Raw genomic sequence first — 22,697 nt, 5'->3', positions numbered from 1 at the left:
TGCTCCTACAACCTCCATCCTTGCACAGTTTGTTATTCTTCCAGGTAACATAGTAACAAATCCAAATTGCTGCTCTCTTTGTAGGCAAGCAAGGGTTTGTTGCAACTGCAATTCTTACTTCTTCTTGGAAATGTAGGGACGACAGTACATTCCATCACATCCATCTAGTGTACACAGGTAGGTCCATTGTGGCGGGCGGGCTGCTTTAATGGCTGTTTGCTGTTCCCCCTACTCCACTCCACTATTTGACTGTGGTGCTGCATCAATCAATCAGTGGCTGGCTCAGGTGCAGCTCTTTAACCTACCTAAAAGGGAGGGCGGAGAGAAGACAAGGAAGGTGAATGAGCTGTTCCAATGTGAAATGCCGGAAACACAGAAACACAGAAGACACACACACACACACACACACACACACACACACACACACACACACACACACACACACACACACACACACACACAACAAGAGGTGGCAATGTATTAATTAATTGCATTTAATAAATGAGCTCATTATCACACATGACTGTACAAATGCATTGTCCAACAGGTGTTGAAATAATGGGATTAAAAGGGGAGATCCCATCAGAAAGACAAAAACAATAGCAAACACAAATAGCACTTTTGGAATCTGATTTTAGTCAACACATAAGGGAAGGGTGCACCGGTCCTGGAAATACTGCAATACCAGGTCAATGCGTGGAGTGGACAGAGCAAGCTCTATTTCCATCTCCCTGTTCTAAAAATCCATTTAATATATGGTCCCCAGATAGGGGACGTATCAGATATTAAACTGATAAGAACAGATAAGGTTTCAACAAAGTTTTTTATTGGCAAAAATAATATATTTTACAGACTTTTTTTTAAAATTGAAACCACAAGATAAAATCAACAGCATAATACATGAATATTCATACATTTAAATGAATACAAAAGTAATAATAATAAGACCATTAATACAGATGTTATAATAAAAGTACAGAACAATAGCAGGATAAAATTTATACAGGGCATAAAAGACATAAAAGAATAAAACCATTTTTATTTACAATGTTATGGTATTCCACATTTGCAAACACCACATGGATGTTGCTTCTTTTACCCCTAGCTGCTTTTTGTCCCTAAGATAATAAATATACATTTCACTTAGGGCATATTTCACACAATTTTTAACGTCAATAAAATCATGTTTAAAAAGCAGAATGTTCCTAACCTTCCAAATGGCATTCTTAAAACAGTTTAAAATGATCCAACAGACCATTTGCTGTTTAAAACTTGGGCAGTTAAAAAGACCATAAAACACGTATTCAAATTTAAGATCTTTAAGACCGCAGGCCCATTTCAGCAATGGGCCTACCTTCCTCCAAACCTCCTGTGCATATGGGCAGTTCCAAAACAGGTGCATTATCGTCTCGTCGTCACCACACCTGTCTCTCGGGCACTTGGCTCTCGCCACCAGTCCTCGCCTATGCTGGAATTCACGAGTAGGGAGGCACTGGTGAACGATTGCCCAGGCAAGGTCCTTGTGCACATTTGCCATAAATTTCCCGAAAACGTTCCGCCACACCACCTTGGACCTTGCCTGTGAGAAATTTGAAACTGCCAGTGTATCCTCCTGCCGCCTACAGGAGAGTGACACTTTTTTCTGGTCCCCCAATATGTCAGGCTCCAATTCTTGGAGACCTAGGAGCCTGACAGTTTTTTCGAGCACCGCATATTGTTTTGGGGGACACAGAAGCACAGGAGAATTCAAAGGGACACGAAACCATCGTTTAAAAATCATGCCCGTAGCGTACTTTAAAAAGTAGCTAAAAATACCATCAGAATTATATATTTTAAAACAGAAGCAAAAGTATTTAATGTAAAAGAAGTTAAAAAGGTTAGGAACATCTCTCCCGCCATTGTCCTTACATCTGTACATAAAATCACGTTTTAGTTTTTCCATTTTGGAACCCCATAAAAACATAAAACAGATCCTGGTCACTTTTTTAATATATAAAATTGTTGGAGGGAAAACCATAGCTACATAAAGCATTATGGGTAATAAAACAGATTTAATTATTAAAACTTTTCCCTCCATGGTGAGATTTCTCAAATTCCACATTAAAACCTTTTTTTCCATTTTGGCAATTACTGAATCCCAATTGGGTCTCCCATCGTTTTCTTGATTAAAAACAATTCCTAAAATTTTTATCTGATCCTGCTGCATGTTAACTCCTGGTGTCACAGAGGAATCCCATACACCAGTATAAAAACAGTCACACTTATCAACGTTTAATTTAAAACCAGAGGCTTCACAAAAAAAGCCGGTGTTCCTCAATGCCCGTCTCATAGAAGCGGCGTCTGGGCATAGGACGGTGGCGTCATCCATATAGCCTAGGATTTTTACCTGGTTCCCCCTTCCTCCAGGTATGGGCACGCCTCTGATGACTTTATCATCTCTTATTAGGGTGAACAGAGGTTCTATGGCACAAATAAAAAGGAGCGGAGACAACGGGCACCCCTGTTTCACCCCTGATAAAAGAGGAACACCTTTAGTTAAAAATCCGTTGATAGAAATTTGGCTAAAACAGGATCGATATAAAAGCTTAATACGTGTTAAAATAATTTCAGGAACAGCCATCTTTTTAAGAACCATAAAAAGATATTCATGGGAGACCCGGTCAAAAGCCTTCTCGAAATCTAAGGATAAAATAGCAAGGCTTTGACCCCTTTCTTTAAAATACCAAATGATGTCACGTAAAATATTCAGGGACTCAGTAATTGACCTCCCAGGTACCCCACATACCTGGTTTGGATGGATTAATTTATGAATAAAAGGTTTAAAACGGATTGTTATTAGTTTAGCTAAAATTTTACAATCAACGTTTAAAAGAGTAATAGGGCGCCAGTTTTTTAACTGGTCCCTCTCACCTTTTTTAAAAATTAAGGACACAATCCCCCTCCTCCAGGAAGGGGGCAGCTCTTCAGTAATAAAAACTTCCTTATACAATAAAAACATGTCATTCTTTAAAATTTCCCAAAAAGCATGATAAAATTCGATGGGCAGACCATCTTCCCCAGGAGCTTTCCCATTAGAAAAACTTTTAAAAGCAAATAAAAGTTCCTCCAAGGTAATATTACGGGATAAAACTTCCTGGTCTAAAATATCTAGCTTGGCATCAAGGGAATTAAGAACATGTTCTAAAAAGGAAGGATCAATATTTTTCTTGTTAAAAAGAGATTGGTAGAAATTAAAAGCAGAATTTAAAATGCCGACCATAGTGGTTTCTCCTTCAAGGTTTAAAATGACATCTCGTTTATCCATTACCTTTTTGAAGAAGAACCGGGAACACTTCTCGCCATCCTCGAGGTGCTTTACATGTGAATTAAAAATTATTTGTTTCCCTTTCTCTTCTATGGCATATTTTATTTCAGCTTTAAGATTTAAGATATCATCATCAACATCCATACCAATCTCCTTCAATTTAAAAAGTACATGTAAACGTTTATTAAGAACATAAAACCATTGTTTTTTCTCTTTTGCTTTCTTCTTACCTGCTCGAATAAAAAAAGCTCTGATTTTGGGTTTAATGCCCTCCCACCAGTGTAGCATAGGCTGACTGGGCGCTCTATGGGACTGCCAACACTGGTAGGTCCGCACAAACTCCTCTTTAATGATGGGGTCCTCCAGGAGTGTGGTGTTTAGTCTCCAGGGACCCCTACAAGCTTTTTGCTCTCCCTCTAGCTCCAGGTGCACTGAAAGGAGCTTGTGATCAGATAAAATATTTGTTAAAAGCAAACATTTTTTGGGAATAAAACTATTAGAAGTGAAAATAAAATCAATTCTGGAGCTCACTCTTCCATTGGACCAGGTGGGGCCTGGGTCCGCAGGCAAGAGTTCCCTCCAGCAATCTTTCAATTTAAAATCACCAATAAAATTCTTGAGCAGGTAAGAAGTACGGTCAATTTTTCGATTAAAATCCCCACCCTGCCGGTGTTCTCCATCTCGCACACAGTTAAAATCACCACCCACCAGCAGGGGGGTAGACCCAACACAAAACAATGGTAAAATCTCTAATAGTTCTGCCCTCTCCTGTTTGGTAGGAGGGGCATAAACGTTTAAAACACGAATTAAAATTCCATTAAAAAGCAAATGTATTAAAATAGCTCTGCCGGGCATGATTTCAGTCACTGTTTGGATGGAGATAAAACGACCTCGGCAGAGCAATCCAACCCCCGCAGAGCGACAGTCATTTCCACCAGACCAGACTGAGGGGCCTAGTTTCCAGTCCATCTTTAAATCTTGATATTCCAAGTCATTAGGGATTCCACATTCTTGAAGCAGGCAAAGGTCAAAGTCCACAGTCTCTAAAAATGAAAATAAAGCAGTCCTGCGGACAGGGCTCTTTAGGGACCTCACATTTAGTGAGGCGACTTTGATAGGAACCAACATAGTCTTAGTTGAGGTCAGGGTCCGAACCAGAAGAGTCGTACTCGGAGATCAGCTGCGAGTCTGGACCCCCTTTTTGAGGGGTCAATAAATCTTGGATGTTGGTAGGGTCAGAGCCAGATACGTGGGCGGCTCCAACCCCCACACTGCTCTCATCCGAACTCCGATAGGCAGCTTTCCTCCGAACTCCGGACTCCTCTTCCTCTCGCTGTCTCTTTGCAGAATGGCTCCTATCCATCTCCTCGAAGTCGCTCTCACCCATCTCTGGCCCCTGGCTGAAGATATCGCTGATGTCCTTCCTGGGCAGCTGCACAGGGGCCTGTGAGGTCCCATCACTCTTGGCAACCTTTGCCTGCTTACGGGGAGCCTTCATCGCAAGCCCCTCCACAACCGCAGTGGAGGAACTTTGCTCCGACCCCCCCGTTGACCGGAAATGGTCAAAACGAGGCTCCAATCCAGCATATTTTAGGGTTTTCTTAATGGAGCCCTCGTCTGACACAGAGTGTCTCCGCTCCATGCCCACACTCTTGGGACAGGCGTCAGGTCCTACTGCAGAACCTACGGAGCCACGACGCCTGTCGCTAACCACTGCCTCAACAGGGTCCACTGCAGGCGGAGCAGAGGACCTGTTTGCAGAGGTGCCGGTCAACTTATGTCCAGCAGAGTCAGAATTCCTCCTGCTCTGCCTGGACCCGGTGGAATCCCTATGGCCGTCCCTCGAGGCTGACATCGGTGGGCCCCCCGATGGAGCTGTGAAGGACTTTGGCCTGGACCCCTCAGTCGTCAATGCTCGTTTTGGGGCATTACCAGCGGCGTCTGCACATGTTGCAAACTGCCGCTCTGGCCCTGGTCTGGGTGGCCCAGATTTCGCTCTGCGGGGGCAATCTTTAAAAGCATGCCCAGTCATGCCGCACAGATTGCACAACACCTCGGAACTGCATTTTGCCGCTACGTGTCCAACCTGGCCACACCTGTTACACTGCACCACATGGGGCCGGTCACAATGTTCTCTGGTGTGGCCATATCTCAAGCAGTTCCGGCAGGCTATTGGCATCTGGGGGTAAAATAGGAATCCTCGATTCTTCCCAATGGCAAAGTTCTGGGGTGGGTGATGTAAGCCTCCAATGCCATTGGGATCCTGGCGGAACTTCACCCAATATTTTCTTTTGCCATTCCAGAAGCTCTGGGTGTTCAAGATTTTATGTGAGAAGCGGACCTCCCTGCAGTAACGACTGAGGAAGGTTTCAATGTCACACTCTGAGACAAATGGACTGAACATGCACATCACGAGCGGGACTTCTTCCTCCCCGTAGAGGAATAAAAAGTTCAGTCCATTTAGCCGCTCCTCACTCTGGTCCGCATCAGACAATCTTTTGTGCATGTTGTCGCAACATGCCGCGGCCGTAAAGGATACGGTGTACCGACCGCGGCTTTCCTGGTCGTTGAGACACAGGATGTCCGCCCGCTTGAGCCCCAGGAAGTCCAGCAGAATCACCTCCACAATGAAGCGAAGGTTCTTCCGCTGGCGATGGCCTTCTTCCACCTCGATGCGGACGGACTGGCGCAACCGGGTGTCCCCGGATGCAAATCCAAATGTATATGGCATTTTCAGTGCCTGGGGGCTAAGCCTGTCCCTTATAGCAGCAAGGGCTCAGATTCCACAATTAAGTGGAACCCTCCCCCAAGGCCAAGGATTAGGGTACCCCAGACACCTACGAAGCCCGATAAACGCCCTCGGAACGCTCTTAGAAAAACGCCTCAAGGCCGGTTGACCTCTTGGGTAAGGCGCGATCGCAACTCGTTGTCCGGGGGCTAAGCCCACTCCCCAAATAGCAGCAAGGGGGTGAAGTCTCTCTGTGAAAAGAGACGATCCCCCAAGGCCAAGGAGCAGGGTACCCCGGACACCTCCCAACAAAACCAGATGCAGAAATACTACACCTGATCTTGCCAAAAGGCCGAGAAGCGATAACCCGAGCGGCCCTTGCCTTGCCCGAGCCTGTCCCATACTGCTGTTCACCCCTTGCAGCGATTGATTCAGCCTACTCCTAGGCAATTCCATGGGGCCCTGCAGGCTCACACACATTTACAGCTACTAAGCGGGAGGGAGGTGAATAAAGGCCGGAGAGGAAGCTACACAGGATTTGCTTCTTTTGCTTGCACCACAATGCAGTGCTGAAAGAGGAGGAATCTACATAAAAACGCCTTCCTGGCAACGCCCAAATGCCCTCCTGCCATGCAGATAAACACTGGCAGCGGCAGCAAGTGCATGCCCACAGCCACCCCTTGTTCCTTCACACCTTGTATCAGCTGTAATCCAGTCCAGTCCAGTCCAGTGCTGCCTGCTGAGCAGCACTGACCAACACTGCCTGGGCCCAGGCTTTTATCTATCTCTGAGGCAGGCCCCATTATGATGTCAGAAAGCTGGCTCTGGAATCCTGAGGGCTCCACTATGACACGTGCAAAGTTCCGTCTGAACTTTATATAAGACGGTGCGGCTCAGTCAGTCACTCAGTGTTGCCTGAGAGGGCAACACTGCAACAGCCGGCCGCCAGGCTGTCTTTTTTTTGCACATTTATTTGCCTCCAGGAGGCCACAAGAGGGAGACAAGGGACTGCAAAATGGAAAATAGGCATCCACCAACTTTACAGACAACTTCTCTTTGCTCCTACAACCTCCATCCTTGCACAGTTTGTTATTCTTCCAGGTAACATAGTAACAAATCCAAATTGCTGCTCTCTTTGTAGGCAAGCAAGGGTTTGTTGCAACTGCAATTCTTACTTCTTCTTGGAAATGTAGGGACGACAGTACATTCCATCACATCCATCTAGTGTACACAGGTAGGTCCATTGTGGCGGGCGGGCTGCTTTAATGGCTGTTTGCTGTTCCCCCTACTCCACTCCACTATTTGACTGTGGTGCTGCATCAATCAATCAGTGGCTGGCTCAGGTGCAGCTCTTTAACCTACCTAAAAGGGAGGGCGGAGAGAAGACAAGGAAGGTGAATGAGCTGTTCCAATGTGAAATGCCGGAAACACAGAAACACAGAAGACACACACACACACACACACACACACACACACACACACACACACACACACACACACACACACACACACACACACAACAAGAGGTGGCAATGTATTAATTAATTGCATTTAATAAATGAGCTCATTATCACACATGACTGTACAAATGCATTGTCCAACAGGTGTTGAAATAATGGGATTAAAAGGGGAGATCCCATCAGAAAGACAAAAACAATAGCAAACACAAATAGCACTTTTGGAATCTGATTTTAGTCAACACATAAGGGAAGGGTGCACCGGTCCTGGAAATACTGCAATACCAGGTCAATGCGTGGAGTGGACAGAGCAAGCTCTATTTCCATCTCCCTGTTCTAAAAATCCATTTAATATATGGTCCCCAGATAGGGGACGTATCAGATATTAAACTGATAAGAACAGATACTACACTTGATCTTAGCCAAAAGGCCGAGAAGCGATAACCCGAGCGGCCCTTGCCTTGCCCGAGCCTGTCCCATACTGCTGTTCACCCCTTGCAGCGATTGATTCAGCCTACTCCTAGGCAATTCCATGGGGCCCTGCAGGCTCACACACATTTACAGCTACTAAGCGGGAGGGAGGTGAATAAAGGCCGGAGAGGAAGCTACACAGGATTTGCTTCTTTTGCTTGCACCACAATGCAGTGCTGAAAGAGGAGGAATCTACATAAAAACGCCTTCCTGGCAACGCCCAAATGCCCTCCTGCCATGCAGATAAACACTGGCAGCGGCAGCAAGTGCATGCCCACAGCCACCCCTTGTTCCTTCACACCTTGTATCAGCTGTAATCCAGTCCAGTCCAGTCCAGTGCTGCCTGCTGAGCAGCACTGACCAACACTGCCTGGGCCCAGGCTTTTATCTATCTCTGAGGCAGGCCCCATTATGATGTCAGAAAGCTGGCTCTGGAATCCTGAGGGCTCCACTATGACACGTGCAAAGTTCCGTCTGAACTTTATATAAGACGGTGCGGCTCAGTCAGTCACTCAGTGTTGCCTGAGAGGGCAACACTGCAACAGCCGGCCGCCAGGCTGTCTTTTTTTTGCACATTTATTTGCCTCCAGGAGGCCACAAGAGGGAGACAAGGGACTGCAAAATGGAAAATAGGCATCCACCAACTTTACAGACAACTTCTCTTTGCTCCTACAACCTCCATCCTTGCACAGTTTGTTATTCTTCCAGGTAACATAGTAACAAATCCAAATTGCTGCTCTCTTTGTAGGCAAGCAAGGGTTTGTTGCAACTGCAATTCTTACTTCTTCTTGGAAATGTAGGGACGACAGTACATTCCATCACATCCATCTAGTGTACACAGGTAGGTCCATTGTGGCGGGCGGGCTGCTTTAATGGCTGTTTGCTGTTCCCCCTACTCCACTCCACTATTTGACTGTGGTGCTGCATCAATCAATCAGTGGCTGGCTCAGGTGCAGCTCTTTAACCTACCTAAAAGGGAGGGCGGAGAGAAGACAAGGAAGGTGAATGAGCTGTTCCAATGTGAAATGCCGGAAACACAGAAACACAGAAGACACACACACACACACACACACACACACACACACACACACACACACACACACACACACACACACACACACAACAAGAGGTGGCAATGTATTAATTAATTGCATTTAATAAATGAGCTCATTATCACACATGACTGTACAAATGCATTGTCCAACAGGTGTTGAAATAATGGGATTAAAAGGGGAGATCCCATCAGAAAGACAAAAACAATAGCAAACACAAATAGCACTTTTGGAATCTGATTTTAGTCAACACATAAGGGAAGGGTGCACCGGTCCTGGAAATACTGCAATACCAGGTCAATGCGTGGAGTGGACAGAGCAAGCTCTATTTCCATCTCCCTGTTCTAAAAATCCATTTAATATATGGTCCCCAGATAGGGGACGTATCAGATATTAAACTGATAAGAACAGATACTACACTTGATCTTAGCCAAAAGGCCGAGAAGCGATAACCCGAGCGGCCCTTGCCTTGCCCGAGCCTGTCCCATACTGCTGTTCACCCCTTGCAGCGATTGATTCAGCCTACTCCTAGGCAATTCCATGGGGCCCTGCAGGCTCACACACATTTACAGCTACTAAGCGGGAGGGAGGTGAATAAAGGCCGGAGAGGAAGCTACACAGGATTTGCTTCTTTTGCTTGCACCACAATGCAGTGCTGAAAGAGGAGGAATCTACATAAAAACGCCTTCCTGGCAACGCCCAAATGCCCTCCTGCCATGCAGATAAACACTGGCAGCGGCAGCAAGTGCATGCCCACAGCCACCCCTTGTTCCTTCACACCTTGTATCAGCTGTAATCCAGTCCAGTCCAGTCCAGTGCTGCCTGCTGAGCAGCACTGACCAACACTGCCTGGGCCCAGGCTTTTATCTATCTCTGAGGCAGGCCCCATTATGATGTCAGAAAGCTGGCTCTGGAATCCTGAGGGCTCCACTATGACACGTGCAAAGTTCCGTCTGAACTTTATATAAGACGGTGCGGCTCAGTCAGTCACTCAGTGTTGCCTGAGAGGGCAACACTGCAACAGCCGGCCGCCAGGCTGTCTTTTTTTTGCACATTTATTTGCCTCCAGGAGGCCACAAGAGGGAGACAAGGGACTGCAAAATGGAAAATAGGCATCCACCAACTTTACAGACAACTTCTCTTTGCTCCTACAACCTCCATCCTTGCACAGTTTGTTATTCTTCCAGGTAACATAGTAACAAATCCAAATTGCTGCTCTCTTTGTAGGCAAGCAAGGGTTTGTTGCAACTGCAATTCTTACTTCTTCTTGGAAATGTAGGGACGACAGTACATTCCATCACATCCATCTAGTGTACACAGGTAGGTCCATTGTGGCGGGCGGGCTGCTTTAATGGCTGTTTGCTGTTCCCCCTACTCCACTCCACTATTTGACTGTGGTGCTGCATCAATCAATCAGTGGCTGGCTCAGGTGCAGCTCTTTAACCTACCTAAAAGGGAGGGCGGAGAGAAGACAAGGAAGGTGAATGAGCTGTTCCAATGTGAAATGCCGGAAACACAGAAACACAGAAGACACACACACACACACACACACACACACACACACACACACACACACACACACACACACACACACACACAACAAGAGGTGGCAATGTATTAATTAATTGCATTTAATAAATGAGCTCATTATCACACATGACTGTACAAATGCATTGTCCAACAGGTGTTGAAATAATGGGATTAAAAGGGGAGATCCCATCAGAAAGACAAAAACAATAGCAAACACAAATAGCACTTTTGGAATCTGATTTTAGTCAACACATAAGGGAAGGGTGCACCGGTCCTGGAAATACTGCAATACCAGGTCAATGCGTGGAGTGGACAGAGCAAGCTCTATTTCCATCTCCCTGTTCTAAAAATCCATTTAATATATGGTCCCCAGATAGGGGACGTATCAGATATTAAACTGATAAGAACAGATACTACACTTGATCTTAGCCAAAAGGCCGAGAAGCGATAACCCGAGCGGCCCTTGCCTTGCCCGAGCCTGTCCCATACTGCTGTTCACCCCTTGCAGCGATTGATTCAGCCTACTCCTAGGCAATTCCATGGGGCCCTGCAGGCTCACACACATTTACAGCTACTAAGCGGGAGGGAGGTGAATAAAGGCCGGAGAGGAAGCTACACAGGATTTGCTTCTTTTGCTTCCACCACAATGCAGTGCTGAAAGAGGAGGAATCTACATAAAAACGCCTTCCTGGCAACGCCCAAATGCCCTCCTGCCATGCAGATAAACACTGGCAGCGGCAGCAAGTGCATGCCCACAGCCACCCCTTGTTCCTTCACACCTTGTATCAGCTGTAATCCAGTCCAGTCCAGTCCAGTGCTGCCTGCTGAGCAGCACTGACCAACACTGCCTGGGCCCAGGCTTTTATCTCTGAGGCAGGCCCCATTATGATGTCAGAAAGCTGGCTCTGGAATCCTGAGGGCTCCACTATGACACGTGCAAAGTTCCGTCTGAACTTTATATAAGACGGTGCGGCTCAGTCAGTCACTCAGTGTTGCCTGAGAGGGCAACACTGCAACAGCCGGCCGCCAGGCTGTCTTTTTTTTGCACATTTATTTGCCTCCAGGAGGCCACAAGAGGGAGACAAGGGACTGCAAAATGGAAAATAGGCATCCACCAACTTTACAGACAACTTCTCTTTGCTCCTACAACCTCCATCCTTGCACAGTTTGTTATTCTTCCAGGTAACATAGTAACAAATCCAAATTGCTGCTCTCTTTGTAGGCAAGCAAGGGTTTGTTGCAACTGCAATTCTTACTTCTTCTTGGAAATGTAGGGACGACAGTACATTCCATCACATCCATCTAGTGTACACAGGTAGGTCCATTGTGGCGGGCGGGCTGCTTTAATGGCTGTTTGCTGTTCCCCCTACTCCACTCCACTATTTGACTGTGGTGCTGCATCAATCAATCAGTGGCTGGCTCAGGTGCAGCTCTTTAACCTACCTAAAAGGGAGGGCGGAGAGAAGACAAGGAAGGTGAATGAGCTGTTCCAATGTGAAATGCCGGAAACACAGAAACACAGAAGACACACACACACACACACACACACACACACACACACACACACACACACACACACACACACACACACACACACACACACACACAACAAGAGGTGGCAATGTATTAATTAATTGCATTTAATAAATGAGCTCATTATCACACATGACTGTACAAATGCATTGTCCAACAGGTGTTGAAATAATGGGATTAAAAGGGGAGATCCCATCAGAAAGACAAAAACAATAGCAAACACAAATAGCACTTTTGGAATCTGATTTTAGTCAACACATAAGGGAAGGGTGCACCGGTCCTGGAAATACTGCAATACCAGGTCAATGCGTGGAGTGGACAGAGCAAGCTCTATTTCCATCTCCCTGTTCTAAAAATCCATTTAATATATGGTCCCCAGATAGGGGACGTATCAGATATTAAACTGATAAGAACAGATACTACACTTGATCTTAGCCAAAAGGCCGAGAAGCGATAACCCGAGCGGCCCTTGCCTTGCCCGAGCCTGTCCCATACTGCTGTTCACCCCTTGCAGCGATTGATTCAGCCTACTCCTAGGCAATTCCATGGGGCCCTGCAGGCTCACACACATTTACAGCTACTAAGCGGGAGGGAGGTGAATAAAGGCCGGAGAGGAAGCTACACAGGATTTGCTTCTTTTGCTTGCACCACAATGCAGTGCTGAAAGAGGAGGAATCTACATAAAAACGCCTTCCTGGCAACGCCCAAATGCCCTCCTGCCATGCAGATAAACACTGGCAGCGGCAGCAAGTGCATGCCCACAGCCACCCCTTGTTCCTTCACACCTTGTATCAGCTGTAATCCAGTCCAGTCCAGTCCAGTGCTGCCTGCTGAGCAGCACTGACCAACACTGCCTGGGCCCAGGCTTTTATCTCTGAGGCAGGCCCCATTATGATGTCAGAAAGCTGGCTCTGGAATCCTGAGGGCTCCACTATGACACGTGCAAAGTTCCGTCTGAACTTTATATAAGACGGTGCGGCTCAGTCAGTCACTCAGTGTTGCCTGAGAGGGCAACACTGCAACAGCCGGCCGCCAGGCTGTCTTTTTTTTGCACATTTATTTGCCTCCAGGAGGCCACAAGAGGGAGACAAGGGACTGCAAAATGGAAAATAGGCATCCACCAACTTTACAGACAACTTCTCTTTGCTCCTACAACCTCCATCCTTGCACAGTTTGTTATTCTTCCAGGTAACATAGTAACAAATCCAAATTGCTGCTCTCTTTGTAGGCAAGCAAGGGTTTGTTGCAACTGCAATTCTTACTTCTTCTTGGAAATGTAGGGACGACAGTACATTCCATCACATCCATCTAGTGTACACAGGTAGGTCCATTGTGGCGGGCGGGCTGCTTTAATGGCTGTTTGCTGTTCCCCCTACTCCACTCCACTATTTGACTGTGGTGCTGCATCAATCAATCAGTGGCTGGCTCAGGTGCAGCTCTTTAACCTACCTAAAAGGGAGGGCGGAGAGAAGACAAGGAAGGTGAATGAGCTGTTCCAATGTGAAATGCCGGAAACACAGAAACACAGAAGACACACACACACACACACACACACACACACACACACACACACACACACACACACACACACACACACACACAACAAGAGGTGGCAATGTATTAATTAATTGCATTTAATAAATGAGCTCATTATCACACATGACTGTACAAATGCATTGTCCAACAGGTGTTGAAATAATGGGATTAAAAGGGGAGATCCCATCAGAAAGACAAAAACAATAGCAAACACAAATAGCACTTTTGGAATCTGATTTTAGTCAACACATAAGGGAAGGGTGCACCGGTCCTGGAAATACTGCAATACCAGGTCAATGCGTGGAGTGGACAGAGCAAGCTCTATTTCCATCTCCCTGTTCTAAAAATCCATTTAATATATGGTCCCCAGATAGGGGACGTATCAGATATTAAACTGATAAGAACAGATACTACACTTGATCTTAGCCAAAAGGCCGAGAAGCGATAACCCGAGCGGCCCTTGCCTTGCCCGAGCCTGTCCCATACTGCTGTTCACCCCTTGCAGCGATTGATTCAGCCTACTCCTAGGCAATTCCATGGGGCCCTGCAGGCTCACACACATTTACAGCTACTAAGCGGGAGGGAGGTGAATAAAGGCCGGAGAGGAAGCTACACAGGATTTGCTTCTTTTGCTTGCACCACAATGCAGTGCTGAAAGAGGAGGAATCTACATAAAAACGCCTTCCTGGCAACGCCCAAATGCCCTCCTGCCATGCAGATAAACACTGGCAGCGGCAGCAAGTGCATGCCCACAGCCACCCCTTGTTCCTTCACACCTTGTATCAGCTGTAATCCAGTCCAGTCCAGTCCAGTGCTGCCTGCTGAGCAGCACTGACCAACACTGCCTGGGCCCAGGCTTTTATCTCTGAGGCAGGCCCCATTATGATGTCAGAAAGCTGGCTCTGGAATCCTGAGGGCTCCACTAGGCTCCACTATGACACGTGCAAAGTTCCGTCTGAACTTTATATAAGACGGTGCGGCTCAGTCAGTCACTCAGTGTTGCCTGAGAGGGCAACACTGCAACAGCCGGCCGCCAGGCTGTCTTTTTTTTGCACATTTATTTGCCTCCAGGAGGCCACAAGAGGGAGACAAGGGACTGCAAAATGGAAAATAGGCATCCACCAACTTTACAGACAACTTCTCTTTGCTCCTACAACCTCCATCCTTGCACAGTTTGTTATTCTTCCAGGTAACATAGTAACAAATCCAAATTGCTGCTCTCTTTGTAGGCAAGCAAGGGTTTGTTGCAACTGCAATTCTTACTTCTTCTTGGAAATGTAGGGACGACAGTACATTCCATCACATCCATCTAGTGTACACAGGTAGGTCCATTGTGGCGGGCGGGCTGCTTTAATGGCTGTTTGCTGTTCCCCCTACTCCACTCCACTATTTGACTGTGGTGCTGCATCAATCAATCAGTGGCTGGCTCAGGTGCAGCTCTTTAACCTACCTAAAAGGGAGGGCGGAGAGAAGACAAGGAAGGTGAATGAGCTGTTCCAATGTGAAATGCCGGAAACACAGAAACACAGAAGACACACACACACACACACACACACACACACACACACACACACACACACACACACACACACACACACACACACACAACAAGAGGTGGCAATGTATTAATTAATTGCATTTAATAAATGAGCTCATTATCACACATGACTGTACAAATGCATTGTCCAACAGGTGTTGAAATAATGGGATTAAAAGGGGAGATCCCATCAGAAAGACAAAAACAATAGCAAACACAAATAGCACTTTTGGAATCTGATTTTAGTCAACACATAAGGGAAGGGTGCACCGGTCCTGGAAATACTGCAATACCAGGTCAATGCGTGGAGTGGACAGAGCAAGCTCTATTTCCATCTCCCTGTTCTAAAAATCCATTTAATATATGGTCCCCAGATAGGGGACGTATCAGATATTAAACTGATAAGAACAGATACTACACTTGATCTTAGCCAAAAGGCCGAGAAGCGATAACCCGAGCGGCCCTTGCCTTGCCCGAGCCTGTCCCATACTGCTGTTCACCCCTTGCAGCGATTGATTCAGCCTACTCCTAGGCAATTCCATGGGGCCCTGCAGGCTCACACACATTTACAGCTACTAAGCGGGAGGGAGGTGAATAAAGGCCGGAGAGGAAGCTACACAGGATTTGCTTCTTTTGCTTGCACCACAATGCAGTGCTGAAAGAGGAGGAATCTACATAAAAACGCCTTCCTGGCAACGCCCAAATGCCCTCCTGCCATGCAGATAAACACTGGCAGCGGCAGCAAGTGCATGCCCACAGCCACCCCTTGTTCCTTCACACCTTGTATCAGCTGTAATCCAGTCCAGTCCAGTCCAGTGCTGCCTGCTGAGCAGCACTGACCAACACTGCCTGGGCCCAGGCTTTTATCTATCTCTGAGGCAGGCCCCATTATGATGTCAGAAAGCTGGCTCTGGAATCCTGAGGGCTCCACTATGACACGTGCAAAGTTCCGTCTGAACTTTATATAAGACGGTGCGGCTCAGTCAGTCACTCAGTGTTGCCTGAGAGGGCAACACTGCAACAGCCGGCCGCCAGGCTGTCTTTTTTTTGCACATTTATTTGCCTCCAGGAGGCCACAAGAGGGAGACAAGGGACTGCAAAATGGAAAATAGGCATCCACCAACTTTACAGACAACTTCTCTTTGCTCCTACAACCTCCATCCTTGCACAGTTTGTTATTCTTCCAGGTAACATAGTAACAAATCCAAATTGCTGCTCTCTTTGTAGGCAAGCAAGGGTTTGTTGCAACTGCAATTCTTACTTCTTCTTGGAAATGTAGGGACGACAGTACATTCCATCACATCCATCTAGTGTACACAGGTAGGTCCATTGTGGCGGGCGGGCTGCTTTAATGGCTGTTTGCTGTTCCCCCTACTCCACTCCACTATTTGACTGTGGTGCTGCATCAATCAATCAGTGGCTGGCTCAGGTGCAGCTCTTTAACCTACCTAAAAGGGAGGGCGGAGAGAAGACAAGGAAGGTGAATGAGCTGTTCCAATGTGAAATGCCGGAAACACAGAAACACAGAAGACACACACACACACACACACACACACACACACACACACACACACACACACACACACACACACACACACACACACACACAACAAGAGGTGGCAATGTATTAATTAATTGCATTTAATAAATGAGCTCATTATCACACATGACTGTACAAATGCATTGTCCAACAGGTGTTGAAATAATGGGATTAAAAGGGGAGATCCCATCAGAAAGACAAAAACAATAGCAAACACAAATAGCACTTTTGGAATCTGATTTTAGTCAACACATAAGGGAAGGGTGCACCGGTCCTGGAAATACTGCAATACCAGGTCAATGCGTGGAGTGGACAGAGCAAGCTCTATTTCCATCTCCCTGTTCTAAAAATCCATTTAATATATGGTCCCCAGATAGGGGACGTATCAGATATTAAACTGATAAGAACAGATACTACACTTGATCTTAGCCAAAAGGCCGAGAAGCGATAACCCGAGCGGCCCTTGCCTTGCCCGAGCCTGTCCCATACTGCTGTTCACCCCTTGCAGCGATTGATTCAGCCTACTCCTAGGCAATTCCATGGGGCCCTGCAGGCTCACACACATTTACAGCTACTAAGCGGGAGGGAGGTGAATAAAGGCCGGAGAGGAAGCTACACAGGATTTGCTTCTTTTGCTTGCACCACAATGCAGTGCTGAAAGAGGAGGAATCTACATAAAAACGCCTTCCTGGCAACGCCCAAATGCCCTCCTGCCATGCAGATAAACACTGGCAGCGGCAGCAAGTGCATGCCCACAGCCACCCCTTGTTCCTTCACACCTTGTATCAGCTGTAATCCAGTCCAGTCCAGTCCAGTGCTGCCTGCTGAGCAGCACTGACCAACACTGCCTGGGCCCAGGCTTTTATCTATCTCTGAGGCAGGCCCCATTATGATGTCAGAAAGCTGGCTCTGGAATCCTGAGGGCTCCACTATGACACGTGCAAAGTTCCGTCTGAACTTTATATAAGACGGTGCGGCTCAGTCAGTCACTCAGTGTTGCCTGAGAGGGCAACACTGCAACAGCCGGCCGCCAGGCTGTCTTTTTTTTGCACATTTATTTGCCTCCAGGAGGCCACAAGAGGGAGACAAGGGACTGCAAAATGGAAAATAGGCATCCACCAACTTTACAGACAACTTCTCTTTGCTCCTACAACCTCCATCCTTGCACAGTTTGTTATTCTTCCAGGTAACATAGTAACAAATCCAAATTGCTGCTCTCTTTGTAGGCAAGCAAGGGTTTGTTGCAACTGCAATTCTTACTTCTTCTTGGAAATGTAGGGACGACAGTACATTCCATCACATCCATCTAGTGTACACAGGTAGGTCCATTGTGGCGGGCGGGCTGCTTTAATGGCTGTTTGCTGTTCCCCCTACTCCACTCCACTATTTGACTGTGGTGCTGCATCAATCAATCAGTGGCTGGCTCAGGTGCAGCTCTTTAACCTACCTAAAAGGGAGGGCGGAGAGAAGACAAGGAAGGTGAATGAGCTGTTCCAATGTGAAATGCCGGAAACACAGAAACACAGAAGACACACACACACACACACACACACACACACACACACACACACACACACACACACACACACACACACACACACACAACAAGAGGTGGCAATGTATTAATTAATTGCATTTAATAAATGAGCTCATTATCACACATGACTGTACAAATGCATTGTCCAACAGGTGTTGAAATAATGGGATTAAAAGGGGAGATCCCATCAGAAAGACAAAAACAATAGCAAACACAAATAGCACTTTTGGAATCTGATTTTAGTCAACACATAAGGGAAGGGTGCACCGGTCCTGGAAATACTGCAATACCAGGTCAATGCGTGGAGTGGACAGAGCAAGCTCTATTTCCATCTCCCTGTTCTAAAAATCCATTTAATATATGGTCCCCAGATAGGGGACGTATCAGATATTAAACTGATAAGAACAGATACTACACTTGATCTTAGCCAAAAGGCCGAGAAGCGATAACCCGAGCGGCCCTTGCCTTGCCCGAGCCTGTCCCATACTGCTGTTCACCCCTTGCAGCGATTGATTCAGCCTACTCCTAGGCAATTCCATGGGGCCCTGCAGGCTCACACACATTTACAGCTACTAAGCGGGAGGGAGGTGAATAAAGGCCGGAGAGGAAGCTACACAGGATTTGCTTCTTTTGCTTGCACCACAATGCAGTGCTGAAAGAGGAGGAATCTACATAAAAACGCCTTCCTGGCAACGCCCAAATGCCCTCCTGCCATGCAGATAAACACTGGCAGCGGCAGCAAGTGCATGCCCACAGCCACCCCTTGTTCCTTCACACCTTGTATCAGCTGTAATCCAGTCCAGTCCAGTCCAGTGCTGCCTGCTGAGCAGCACTGACCAACACTGCCTGGGCCCAGGCTTTTATCTATCTCTGAGGCAGGCCCCATTATGATGTCAGAAAGCTGGCTCTGGAATCCTGAGGGCTCCACTATGACACGTGCAAAGTTCCGTCTGAACTTTATATAAGACGGTGCGGCTCAGTCAGTCACTCAGTGTTGCCTGAGAGGGCAACACTGCAACAGCCGGCCGCCAGGCTGTCTTTTTTTTGCACATTTATTTGCCTCCAGGAGGCCACAAGAGGGAGACAAGGGACTGCAAAATGGAAAATAGGCATCCACCAACTTTACAGACAACTTCTCTTTGCTCCTACAACCTCCATCCTTGCACAGTTTGTTATTCTTCCAGGTAACATAGTAACAAATCCAAATTGCTGCTCTCTTTGTAGGCAAGCAAGGGTTTGTTGCAACTCTTGGAAATGTAGGGACGACAGTACATTCCATCACATCCATCTAGTGTACACAGGTAGGTCCATTGTGGCGGGCGGGCTGCTTTAATGGCTGTTTGCTGTTCCCCCTACTCCACTCCACTATTTGACTGTGGTGCTGCATCAATCAATCAGTGGCTGGCTCAGGTGCAGCTCTTTAACCTACCTAAAAGGGAGGGCGGAGAGAAGACAAGGAAGGTGAATGAGCTGTTCCAATGTGAAATGCCGGAAACACAGAAACACAGAAGACACACACACACACACACACACACACACACACACACACACACACACACACACACACACACACACACACACACACACACAACAAGAGGTGGCAATGTATTAATTAATTGCATTTAATAAATGAGCTCATTATCACACATGACTGTACAAATGCATTGTCCAACAGGTGTTGAAATAATGGGATTAAAAGGGGAGATCCCATCAGAAAGACAAAAACAATAGCAAACACAAATAGCACTTTTGGAATCTGATTTTAGTCAACACATAAGGGAAGGGTGCACCGGTCCTGGAAATACTGCAATACCAGGTCAATGCGTGGAGTGGACAGAGCAAGCTCTATTTCCATCTCCCTGTTCTAAAAATCCATTTAATATATGGTCCCCAGATAGGGGACGTATCAGATATTAAACTGATAAGAACAGATACTACACTTGATCTTAGCCAAAAGGCCGAGAAGCGATAACCCGAGCGGCCCTTGCCTTGCCCGAGCCTGTCCCATACTGCTGTTCACCCCTTGCAGCGATTGATTCAGCCTACTCCTAGGCAATTCCATGGGGCCCTGCAGGCTCACACACATTTACAGCTACTAAGCGGGAGGGAGGTGAATAAAGGCCGGAGAGGAAGCTACACAGGATTTGCTTCTTTTGCTTGCACCACAATGCAGTGCTGAAAGAGGAGGAATCTACATAAAAACGCCTTCCTGGCAACGCCCAAATGCCCTCCTGCCATGCAGATAAACACTGGCAGCGGCAGCAAGTGCATGCCCACAGCCACCCCTTGTTCCTTCACACCTTGTATCAGCTGTAATCCAGTCCAGTCCAGTCCAGTGCTGCCTGCTGAGCAGCACTGACCAACACTGCCTGGGCCCAGGCTTTTATCTATCTCTGAGGCAGGCCCCATTATGATGTCAGAAAGCTGGCTCTGGAATCCTGAGGGCTCCACTATGACACGTGCAAAGTTCCGTCTGAACTTTATATAAGACGGTGCGGCTCAGTCAGTCACTCAGTGTTGCCTGAGAGGGCAACACTGCAACAGCCGGCCGCCAGGCTGTCTTTTTTTTGCACATTTATTTGCCTCCAGGAGGCCACAAGAGGGAGACAAGGGACTGCAAAATGGAAAATAGGCATCCACCAACTTTACAGACAACTTCTCTTTGCTCCTACAACCTCCATCCTTGCACAGTTTGTTATTCTTCCAGGTAACATAGTAACAAATCCAAATTGCTGCTCTCTTTGTAGGCAAGCAAGGGTTTGTTGCAACTGCAATTCTTACTTCTTCTTGGAAATGTAGGGACGACAGTACATTCCATCACATCCATCTAGTGTACACAGGTAGGTCCATTGTGGCGGGCGGGCTGCTTTAATGGCTGTTTGCTGTTCCCCCTACTCCACTCCACTATTTGACTGTGGTGCTGCATCAATCAATCAGTGGCTGGCTCAGGTGCAGCTCTTTAACCTACCTAAAAGGGAGGGCGGAGAGAAGACAAGGAAGGTGAATGAGCTGTTCCAATGTGAAATGCCGGAAACACAGAAACACAGAAGACACACACACACACACACACACACACACACACACACCACACACACACACACACACACACACACACACACACACACAACAAGAGGTGGCAATGTATTAATTAATTGCATTTAATAAATGAGCTCATTATCACACATGACTGTACAAATGCATTGTCCAACAGGTGTTGAAATAATGGGATTAAAAGGGGAGATCCCATCAGAAAGACAAAAACAATAGCAAACACAAATAGCACTTTTGGAATCTGATTTTAGTCAACACATAAGGGAAGGGTGCACCGGTCCTGGAAATACTGCAATACCAGGTCAATGCGTGGAGTGGACAGAGCAAGCTCTATTTCCATCTCCCTGTTCTAAAAATCCATTTAATATATGGTCCCCAGATAGGGGACGTATCAGATATTAAACTGATAAGAACAGATACTACACTTGATCTTAGCCAAAAGGCCGAGAAGCGATAACCCGAGCGGCCCTTGCCTTGCCCGAGCCTGTCCCATACTGCTGTTCACCCCTTGCAGCGATTGATTCAGCCTACTCCTAGGCAATTCCATGGGGCCCTGCAGGCTCACACACATTTACAGCTACTAAGCGGGAGGGAGGTGAATAAAGGCCGGAGAGGAAGCTACACAGGATTTGCTTCTTTTGCTTGCACCACAATGCAGTGCTGAAAGAGGAGGAATCTACATAAAAACGCCTTCCTGGCAACGCCCAAATGCCCTCCTGCCATGCAGATAAACACTGGCAGCGGCAGCAAGTGCATGCCCACAGCCACCCCTTGTTCCTTCACACCTTGTATCAGCTGTAATCCAGTCCAGTCCAGTCCAGTGCTGCCTGCTGAGCAGCACTGACCAACACTGCCTGGGCCCAGGCTTTTATCTATCTCTGAGGCAGGCCCCATTATGATGTCAGAAAGCTGGCTCTGGAATCCTGAGGGCTCCACTATGACACGTGCAAAGTTCCGTCTGAACTTTATATAAGACGGTGCGGCTCAGTCAGTCACTCAGTGTTGCCTGAGAGGGCAACACTGCAACAGCCGGCCGCCAGGCTGTCTTTTTTTTGCACATTTATTTGCCTCCAGGAGGCCACAAGAGGGAGACAAGGGACTGCAAAATGGAAAATAGGCATCCACCAACTTTACAGACAACTTCTCTTTGCTCCTACAACCTCCATCCTTGCACAGTTTGTTATTCTTCCAGGTAACATAGTAACAAATCCAAATTGCTGCTCTCTTTGTAGGCAAGCAAGGGTTTGTTGCAACTGCAATTCTTACTTCTTCTTGGAAATGTAGGGACGACAGTACATTCCATCACATCCATCTAGTGTACACAGGTAGGTCCATTGTGGCGGGCGGGCTGCTTTAATGGCTGTTTGCTGTTCCCCCTACTCCACTCCACTATTTGACTGTGGTGCTGCATCAATCAATCA

General features: G+C 47.0%; 11 non-coding genes across 11 annotated transcripts; all 11 read right to left on the bottom strand.

Moving 5' to 3' along the window:
• Positions 1 to 651: 651 nt before the first annotated feature.
• On the bottom strand, positions 652 to 843 carry LOC142689125 (U2 spliceosomal RNA). Its single transcript, XR_012858132.1, has one exon. It is a non-coding gene; the product is annotated as a U2 spliceosomal RNA (small nuclear RNA).
• A 6,897-nt stretch (positions 844 to 7,740) lies between these two features.
• On the bottom strand, positions 7,741 to 7,931 carry LOC142689088 (U2 spliceosomal RNA). The gene has a single exon (XR_012858109.1). It is a non-coding gene; the product is annotated as a U2 spliceosomal RNA (small nuclear RNA).
• A 1,340-nt stretch (positions 7,932 to 9,271) lies between these two features.
• Positions 9,272 to 9,462, bottom strand: LOC142689076 (U2 spliceosomal RNA). Its single transcript, XR_012858098.1, has one exon. It is a non-coding gene; the product is annotated as a U2 spliceosomal RNA (small nuclear RNA).
• A 1,338-nt stretch (positions 9,463 to 10,800) lies between these two features.
• On the bottom strand, positions 10,801 to 10,991 carry LOC142689064 (U2 spliceosomal RNA). Its single transcript, XR_012858087.1, has one exon. It is a non-coding gene; the product is annotated as a U2 spliceosomal RNA (small nuclear RNA).
• Positions 10,992 to 12,339: 1,348 nt separating this feature from the next.
• Positions 12,340 to 12,530, bottom strand: LOC142689052 (U2 spliceosomal RNA). The gene has a single exon (XR_012858076.1). It is a non-coding gene; the product is annotated as a U2 spliceosomal RNA (small nuclear RNA).
• Positions 12,531 to 13,866: 1,336 nt separating this feature from the next.
• Positions 13,867 to 14,057, bottom strand: LOC142689039 (U2 spliceosomal RNA). The gene has a single exon (XR_012858065.1). It is a non-coding gene; the product is annotated as a U2 spliceosomal RNA (small nuclear RNA).
• Positions 14,058 to 15,407: 1,350 nt separating this feature from the next.
• On the bottom strand, positions 15,408 to 15,598 carry LOC142689319 (U2 spliceosomal RNA). The gene has a single exon (XR_012858221.1). It is a non-coding gene; the product is annotated as a U2 spliceosomal RNA (small nuclear RNA).
• Positions 15,599 to 16,946: 1,348 nt separating this feature from the next.
• LOC142689307 (U2 spliceosomal RNA) lies at positions 16,947 to 17,137 on the bottom strand. Its single transcript, XR_012858210.1, has one exon. It is a non-coding gene; the product is annotated as a U2 spliceosomal RNA (small nuclear RNA).
• Positions 17,138 to 18,481: 1,344 nt separating this feature from the next.
• LOC142689277 (U2 spliceosomal RNA) lies at positions 18,482 to 18,672 on the bottom strand. The gene has a single exon (XR_012858199.1). It is a non-coding gene; the product is annotated as a U2 spliceosomal RNA (small nuclear RNA).
• Positions 18,673 to 20,004: 1,332 nt separating this feature from the next.
• LOC142689155 (U2 spliceosomal RNA) lies at positions 20,005 to 20,195 on the bottom strand. The gene has a single exon (XR_012858147.1). It is a non-coding gene; the product is annotated as a U2 spliceosomal RNA (small nuclear RNA).
• Positions 20,196 to 21,540: 1,345 nt separating this feature from the next.
• On the bottom strand, positions 21,541 to 21,731 carry LOC142689033 (U2 spliceosomal RNA). Its single transcript, XR_012858059.1, has one exon. It is a non-coding gene; the product is annotated as a U2 spliceosomal RNA (small nuclear RNA).
• Positions 21,732 to 22,697: the final 966 nt, after the last annotated feature.

The sequence above is a fragment of the Rhinoderma darwinii genome (assembly GCF_050947455.1).
Source record: "Rhinoderma darwinii isolate aRhiDar2 chromosome 5 unlocalized genomic scaffold, aRhiDar2.hap1 SUPER_5_unloc_28, whole genome shotgun sequence".
Lineage (NCBI taxonomy): Eukaryota > Metazoa > Chordata > Amphibia > Anura > Rhinodermatidae > Rhinoderma > Rhinoderma darwinii.
Note: the sequence above shows the minus strand (reverse complement) of the source record. Positions and strands in the feature narration are given on the sequence as shown.